This window comes from Pogoniulus pusillus, chromosome 20, assembly GCF_015220805.1.
Source record: "Pogoniulus pusillus isolate bPogPus1 chromosome 20, bPogPus1.pri, whole genome shotgun sequence".
NCBI classification, from domain to species: Eukaryota; Metazoa; Chordata; class Aves; order Piciformes; family Lybiidae; genus Pogoniulus; species Pogoniulus pusillus.
This window is the reverse complement of record NC_087283.1, coordinates 14,921,729-14,930,701: the sequence shown is the minus strand read 5'-3', so window position 1 is coordinate 14,930,701 and position 8,973 is coordinate 14,921,729. Positions and strand designations below refer to the sequence as shown.

Below are 8,973 nucleotides of genomic sequence, written 5' to 3'. Positions count from 1 at the left end.
TCAGAGACTGCTGCCTTGCTGGAAAGCAGTTAGAGCTTCCAAGTGCAGTTGCTGTGGGTTTGCTGTAGGTTTACTGCAGAACATTGAATCACCTCTGTTTTAAAGAGGGTAGAAATGCTATGCTTTCAAGGGAGTCAAAAATGTTAGTACATTTGAGTCAATAGTAAACTTAGAAACTGATTTTTCCATGTTAATGTGATCACAATTTTAAAAAAATTAGCTTTGTCCCAAACTATCACTTTGTTACATGAACGACTATTTGGTTTATTCCAACCCAAACAAGACAATTCTTAAGCTTTGTTTTCCAAACTAGAGAAAACGTGCCTCCAGCTTTAAGGTAAGATGCATTATTAAAGGCAAAGTAATTTTACAAAGAGTTTGAAGCCAATAACCGAATTGCAACCTGATTGCAATTGCTTCTTTTCCTAAGAAGGATGTAAAGAGATAATGTTTCTTTCACCTCTGATTTTCTATACTTACACATATCTTTCTGTGTGCTGAACCTTCCCTGTAAATCTGTAAGTTAGCTATCAATTTCTTCTCTGCCATTCTGAAAATGAAATTTTCTTATTTTGAAAAACAAAACATAACTGTTTGGTTTTTTTCTCTCATTTCCTGCCCCAGTAGCAAGTTTGGAGTTTTGTTGTTGAATGGGCTTGATTTTGTTCTATTTTCACATAAAAAACCTCCCAGTAAGCAAACTCAGAGAGGATGATACCAGCCTGGTTTTCCAGTACTTCTCTGGTGGAAGTATGTTTTAAGCATTATTTTGTTGCTCATAGAGTGCCTGATATAGCTGCAGTATGACTGGGAAAGGACCTTTTTAGTTAGCTGTACCCACAGCTTCTTTCATCCTGTAACTGTCACACCCCACAACAGTCTTGGAAGGAATGGAAGCAGGAATACTGCAGCTGCCAGTGAGGGGTTAAAATCTGAATTCAGTTGGAGATTGGAATGTCAAGACATTCAAGGGCTTTTCATTTTAGAGTTTAGGCTCTAGCTTTTGGAGAGACCTTGGTTCGGTAACATCCCAAATTACACAGCAGTCAAAAATAACATTCTGGCATATATATAATGCACTATCTTCTGTTTTTTCAGCTTACAGAGCCAGCTACGAGAAGGCCTCTTTTGCCTGTAGGATTCATTACTGCATTACAGTGCCTCAGATTAGACTGGGTGATCAAGTCGGCTCTTAAAGAGGTTGCATTTCCACTTTGTAATGATTTTACAATTGGGAAAGTTCATCTGGAAAGATGCCTGGAAAACAATGAAGGCACTAGGGGAATTCTTTTCTTCTTCAAGTATCTATCACTCCACAGTAGCAGAATCAGAAGGATGTGTTAAGCTTGCTACATCCTCGGTCAATCTTTTGTTTGATTATTACATTATCAAGTTGCTTGTGCTGTGAGAGATTAAAACAGGTAAGTGCAAAGCACGGAGTTACTGAGCGCTTTGAATCTAAGTCAGACATCAAACTAGTTTTTGAAGTGTGGAACTACTGAGCTTTCGCTTTGTCACACAAGCAGATGTTGCCGGAGGCAAGGAGTAAAGGAGTGATGCTTTTTTTTTAACATGGTTGCTGTATCTTGAACTACCTGAAGAACCAGACGCAGTGTGTGGCTACTGGTTAGATGCCTTTCAAACCTGTCTTCTGCCTAAGGGCTATCAGATGTGCAGCTGAGGCAAAGGAACACATTTTCCCATTGTGCATTTCCGTAACTTGAGGACATGCTGCTCACTGCAGGAAGTAAGTGGTTGGGCAGCCTTAGACCAGGGGAGAACTTTACTAATTTAGGAATAACAATATTATTCTTCTTTTTTGTGTTACTTTAAGGAGAGTTCTGCCCAGTATGGGAATGAACACCTAATGAACAGAGATGAAATATCTCATGTTTAGAAAGAAAGACTTCATCCTGATGCAGTCATTTCAAAACCATGGTACAGGCTAATTTTGCTTGAAAGATTCAGCCAAAACTTATCACACATATTAACTGTTTGATAACTAGTCTGTCACAACTACATTCTGGCTACCTTCTAGTATCAGTGGGGATTTGTCCACAGGAGAATCCGTAAGTCTGGTGACCTTCCTATCCCATGACCCAGATATCCACTTATTTAGAAGAATCCAAGAAGCATTCACTAACTCACTCCCCACTCTTAACAGATGTGAAACTTCCACAGGCCTGTGCTAACAGGGTGCCAGGGAGTTCAACAAACATAGGTAGGACTGCACCATCTCTCTCAAACACAGTAAGCTGTACATCATTCCTTACATACCACCTTTTTCTGATTATGCGTCTTGTATGCCTCCATTGGTATGTACGCAAATATCTCCAGGGCTATCACATGTAAGTCCTTATAGTAGTGTCCAAAAGAACATGTTGAAAAATTACAGAATGAGAGAATTATGGAATGATAGGGACTGGAAGAGTTTTTGAGCGTGAAGTAATGCAAATATCACAGATAAAAAAAGTAAGGGAAAGGTCCTTTAGGAAAGGACATTTGAGAACAGGTCCTACACAAGAATCCTGCATTAGAGAGAGATGCATTTCAAAGCAGAAACCCTTTTCTGAAGACATGTGCATCATCATATTTTCCACTGCAGAGCTGTCCATAGTCTCTTTTTAAGCACACCTGGCTATGTCTACTTCCAAAGCAACTGTGCTGTCTTATTAAGATCTTTTGTTTACAGATAAATAAATAAATAACAGCCATTGGAATGGTATGTAAAATTCTTTTTCCTCGAGTAGGCTCACGGTCATGCTTTTTCCCATTATATGCAATCATTAGTGACACTGTGGTTTATTATTAACAAAATCTCACAGCCTTGCTAGATAGGGAGAAAAATACAAATCTCAAGAAACATGGTATCTGACTTCCAAACAGCATGCCTGTCTAAAACCAAACCTCATTAGGGAGAAGTCCTCCAGGCGAGCATCCTCTCATTATTAATTGTCATGGTTTACTGACGATTCCTTAGTGTAGTTCACAAATGGCGTTTAAATAAATTCCTCTGCTAAATTCCTGCAGCAGACTTATCTGAAAATTGACCAAGACAAAAATTTCCCATTTCAGAGTCTCATAACCAGCTTCAGGGTCTGACAGTTACACAGAAAAGACAACAAAAATATGACTGACAATGCATCATATAATCATACAATGAACCAGGTTGGAAGAGACCTCCAAGATCATCCAGTCCAACCTATCACCCAGCCCTGTCCAATCAACTAGACCACGGCACTATGTGCCTCAGCCAGTCTTTATTTTTAGCACCTCCAGAGTCGGCGACTCCACCACCTCCCTGGGCAGCCCATTCTCTCTGGGAAGAACTTCCTCCTAACATCCAGCCTATACCTCCCCCGGCACAACTTCAGACTGTGTCCCGTTGTTCTGTTGCTGGTTGCCTGGGAGAAGTGACCAACCCCCACATGGCTACAGCCTCCCTTCAGGTAGTTGTAGACAGCAATGAGGTCACCCCTGAGCCTCTTCTCCAGACTAAACAACTCCAGCTCCCTCAGCCTCTCCTCATAGGGCTCGTGTTCCAGGTCTCACCAGCTTTGGTGCCGTTATCTGGACACGTTTCATATGCCTGAAAAGTAAAGTACCAGTGGCTGTACAATATGATGGTGAAACACTGAGACTGCAAAGTAAAAGCAATTAGCAATCAGCAAACAAGTGTTGGCAATAAAGAATTATTTATGATGAGGAACTTCTCTATAGCAGAAGGATGGTGCTGTGTTTATGATTCACATTTAGGGCATGAAGGCCACATATTTAAGGCTTTTCTTCCCATTGTTCATCCCAGCTTCTAGCAGGTTAGTTGGATCTAGGGTCTTAAGTGTTTTGAAGGATCCTGGAGGATCTGGTTTAAGTCTCCTAGAGCTCAGCTGGAGATTAGGGACGCAAGCTTCTCTCTAGTGCAGGGGGTACTGTGAAAGAGAGTGCTGAAGACTGGGCATGGTTTATCAAATTATTTTCTGTAGCTCTTTCAAGGCAATGAAAGTCTGAAGGATTTTTCTTACAAATCTTACCACATCAAAGGGTTAAATAATGCTTACGTGTGAGGTGAGAAGTGCATGACCGTGATTTCCATTTTTCATTGCATTAAACTGCTGACACGTGTTCTAGAAGTGCAGAACACCTCAGAAATTTCCATCTCTGATTAGAACACGGTTAGGTTCTCAAGGAGAAAATTCTCTGGTGTGATCCCTTTTCTCCTGTAGTTGAAAATTCTTGGGCTGACTCAGCACCTGGGCTGATGAGATGGCCCTCTAAGCACTCGCCTTCAATGCTCTTGAAGAGGCTGAGGGGGCAGCGCAACGGAAAGTTTCTCTCCTCGCCAGAGGACATGCACGCAGGCCAGTGCTTGCCAGAGCAGTGTCTCCTGAATCCCTCACTTGGCTCTGTGCTCTGCATCTATTGCTGTGCATAAAAGATTAGTTCCCTTAAATTTCGTATTTCTCACTTTGCAAGATAAGGTTTCTCTCTTAAGGTAACACTACAGCCAAACAAACGTTAAGCTGATGAAGATAAAGAGTAAAGTAACTGGAGAAGGCTTTTTTTTTACTCAGTGTGGTGAAAGAGGATATTAATACAAACAGATTGCTTTTTTTAGTGTACCTATTATAGAGTCATGCCCACTTTGCTGAGTGCATACCTATGAGACTCTGTGTGTGTGCAATAAAACCCTTAGTTTATTAAGCATTTTTTTCTATTCTGCTATGTCAGTCTAAATTCACTTTGAAGGCAGGAATGATGGAATTGTTCAATATATTGTGTGCAGAAGGTTATGACCTCTGCAAGCAGCCCCTTAAACACCACTGTCATTTTACTTCTGGGGCAGCTGAAATGAATTATAGGGTAGCCTCATAAAATCATCATATTTTACTAAAGCTGGGGCCTCTGAATATGCAGTACTTGAGCATTTTGGTATTTTTCCTCATTTCCAAAATATTTACCATTGGTATACAATGGTAAAAATTTAAATCTGCAGCTGCGTTCTTCTACTGAATATCTTGTTTCTAAACCAGGTCTCAATCTTGCAATGGATTAAATGGGTGAATGGCCTTGCACTTTTTTGAGAAGTGCCACTGATTTCTACATCCATTTGTGTACCTTGCTTTGCAGCAGACATCTTGCCTTTGTATCTTCTAGAGGAAGACACAGGTCATCTACCTGAGCGAGCACTGGACCATAGTATGGAGCACACACCTCTACACAAGGCGTGCTCCTAACCTGAGGGGGTGAAATGCTTTTCGTTCAAAAGAGGGACAGAAAGAATACCCTCCATGAAAAACCAAGATGAACTAGCATGCCAAATACCTTCCTCTGCACATGAAGATTCTCTCTTTGGAGAAGGACCGATCTAGTCAAATTGCAGCACCTAGTGTAAAGCTATCGTCACTCCTTTCTATTTCTACACTGATCAAGTCTAGTCTTTTCATTCTCTATAACAGTGCAACTAAAATGGTATCAACCGCTACAAGGACCATCTTGTCAGCTCTACACAGCAGCAAATCTGGATCCTGTCTGTGCTGTTTGTTACTAGCAAGATAGCTCCAAACAATCAATTAGTTCTCTTCCACAAACAATGAAGCCCTATACAGCCTCAAGAGGGCCCATAAAGTGTTAACTGAAAAACGGCAAGTCAAATTGCTAACATTTATCATTGTTAGCCTTTATTCTGTCAAGTATGTAAACATAAAAACTTTTATAAAGCGGCTGTAAATATCCAGTGCCCATGAACGAACAAGGCTCACTGGACCCCTGCGTTAACGCTCCGCTGTTACTTTGCTTATGGACTGTGAAAACGCTCCCAGCAGGATCCTAGAAACAGGTATAACTTACACGTTTTAAAAAGTGAAGCCTTACTTATTCATACCTTGAGGGTGCAGGGCCTGGAGGAAAATATGTTAACATGGTGAAGAGCCTGAAGTTCCAGGCTTAACCTCTCCAAGCTCAGGGAAGAGTGTGCTGTCACTGAGTTGGGAAAAAGTCAGGCTCACAAAGTGTTCTCTTTGTTCTCTACATGAATCAGTTTGTATCTGCTGATAATCCACTTCTTTCCAGGGGTTTCAGGTTTAGGATTCCCTTTGATGCTAGACTCACTGCTGAGAACAGTAAACCACTCTAACTTTGATGGAGCTACATTTAGTACCTGTGCTCAGCTATTCCATTGTTTTCCCCTAAAACTCTTGTTTATATCGCCATTTCATTTTGGGTAGGTTTGTCCCCGCAGCCTTCCTGATTTCCATAATGAAAGTGATAAAAGTTACAAATCAGATAGCCCAAGAGGCATGCCGCATTTTAATATAAATTATACATACATTCCTCGTTCTCTGTAACATATGTGACTAATATTATATCAGTGACCACCATGAGAATCCTTTCCTTTTTTTCACCTCCCTCCAGCAGCAGTTCTGCCTCCTGTCCATGCTATTACTAGCAAGGTAACAGTGGTCGCAGACTCTGACAGTCCTGAGAGCACAGAAACTGTCTGGCCCTGGGGCTGAGAAGCACCTTGGTCTGAACACATGTTGGTGCCAACACTTCTAATTAGGATTTCAGCTTTTCTGGAGCATATATGTGTTACGTCAGGCAGCTCAGTCTAGCTACAAGCAGCAGGGAGGTATTTGTGCTATGGTTTCCCTAGAGGAACATTCAGAACCTGTGACACTGTCTCACACTGACTGATTAAAATACACGTACTGTGGTGCTGTCAGGAAAGAATAAAGAGGACTAGCAGTGCTATTGGTGCTGAGGGATCTCCAGCAGAGCAGGAACCAGACACCAGTGCAGAGCAACATGGTGCCCCATGACCTTTTCTGAGAATTACTGCCTGACCAACCCTAAGGGGTTTAGGAAGACACCATTTTTTAAAGTACAAGTCTGTACCTCCTTCACAGAGACTCCAAAGACTCTACATCATAGGTGACTGAATCATAAGACTGGGGAGAGGACTCTGATAGGAAAAGATGAGGGACAAAAACATATCTATAATGAGTCTGGTCAGAAAACCATTAAGAGGACTCCTGCTATAGCACACAAGATGAGGATCTAATGGGAAGAGAAACAGGTACCTAGTTATGCTATAGATACAAACTCACCTTCATTTTCTTTGTGGCTTTTGCTTGCCATCTTTAAAGGGGTGCATTCAGGTTTCTCTCTTGAATGCAATTTTCTGGGTGTGTCGAAAGCTCACACTACATGTTAGAGTGAATGGTGAAAGGGATTACTCTGCCAGCAAGTGGCAACTGCCAGGCAGCCTGGGACTTAGGGCTAGAATTTTATTTAATTTAACTCTTGGGCCTTTTGCCTATATAAGGTGCAGGCTTTCCCCATGTACTTTTCATCCCATCTTTGCAACTGATGAAATAATAATTTCTCTTCTTTTTGAGTGTGATACTGAAGTCCTCAGAAAGAATACCAAATGTCTGCCTAGGGTCTGCAGTCTTAGCGAAACTCTTCAACTCAGATCTATATTTTTGCCCTCCTGGAGTCATCTCTCCTCCTTGCAGCCTATGCAGGCAGGAAGGCAAGCAGGAAAAAAAGTCTCATGTGTCTTCAGAAATCTGAGCTCTCTGCAGACCTGTGATTCTCTTACCCATTTGTGTGCCAAATCAGCTGTGTTTCTGTCATCCATATGGTGCCAAAAATGTCCCTGTCCTCTATGAAGCAGGGGCTAGAGGAAAGATTCTGCTCTTCCCCTGGGATCAGGCACATGGGCCTCCAAGAGCCTCTGTTCTCTATCACAACTGGGCTGTTCTCATCTTCACTTTCCTAACAAATTTTAGTGGACAGTTCACATTTCCCCTCCTGCTCTATCTAGCAGAGCTGATTATTGCTAGGGTCAGGTGGTTACAGGAGCTAATTAATATTTACAGGCAGCAGCAGGAAATAAGTACAAACCCCCTCTCCTCAGCTTTAATTACAATATCAGTGCTATCAAATTCCATGTGGATACACCTCCCACATCAGCTCCAAACAATTTCAGATGTGTATACTAACAGAATCCACAACATCTTTAACTCATGATCTTCTGTCATTGCAATATAATTGCTCTAATGCATCTTTACTACACTCTGCCCTCCAAAGCTAACAACCACTGAGTACACCTTGTAATTATAGAACAGAGATGTTAATGTCAGATTTCAGCTTACAATGGCTTACTGTGACTTCCAGCACTTCCCCCCCCCGTCACATTATTCCATATTTGTGGGCAACCTGACTCCTACTTGCTCCTCTTCCTTCTCTATATTTACTTTATGAAACATTTATAATATAGCACAGAGAAGCCCCAGACAGCACTGAAAACCCCATGGGAATGTAGCATAACAGTCAAGAGAGTCACAATTAATTGTCTCACCTTGATTAGCTCTGTGGATGTAGATGAGGAATAGAGGAAGGCAAATCAGGGAAGGGCAACTGTAGTTTGCACCTTTCTGAGCTATGGATGAGGATCTGGGTCTTGCGTAGACATGGTAAGAGATCTGACAGAAAAATGCAGCATTAGTAAATAAGCTAGTGAATAACCCTAGATTAAGTGCTGAGGAAGGTCAGACACAAAAGTTGGTCAGTTAGGGAGAGCAGGGCAACCTTCAAAAGGTGTTTCCAGCAAAGAGAGATGTTTGTCTTTCATAAGAGGTAAGGATGAGCCAGTAGAGCAACAACACTGTTAACCTTGTAAAGCAAGAGGACTTCAGCCTCTCATTCCTGTCACTGTACAAAGTGATAGAAAGATTAAAGAGATAAAATGGGATAAATTTTCAAAACTACATAAAGATTTTCAAATTAAAACTAGCTGCAGTCAGAACTCACATTGCACTGTGCAATGTATTGCAGAGATCTACAGAAACCTCCCATTATATCAATTTCATCAGTTCTTTTCTTAAGCAACAATAATTTTAAACTCTATAATAGCATCTCCATGTGAATCTTTTGGCTTTCCATGTGATAACAGTCATTATGATTAAG

The 8,973-nt window shown here is 41.3% G+C and overlaps 1 long non-coding RNA gene across 1 annotated transcript; it reads right to left on the bottom strand.

Annotated features, from left to right (window-relative positions):
- Positions 1 to 2,720: 2,720 nt before the first annotated feature.
- Positions 2,721 to 8,461, bottom strand: LOC135184502 (uncharacterized). Its single transcript, XR_010306059.1, has 2 exons — positions 8,366 to 8,461; positions 2,721 to 3,039 (listed from the first exon to the last, which is right to left on the bottom strand). It is a non-coding gene; the product is annotated as an uncharacterized LOC135184502 (long non-coding RNA).
- Positions 8,462 to 8,973: the final 512 nt, after the last annotated feature.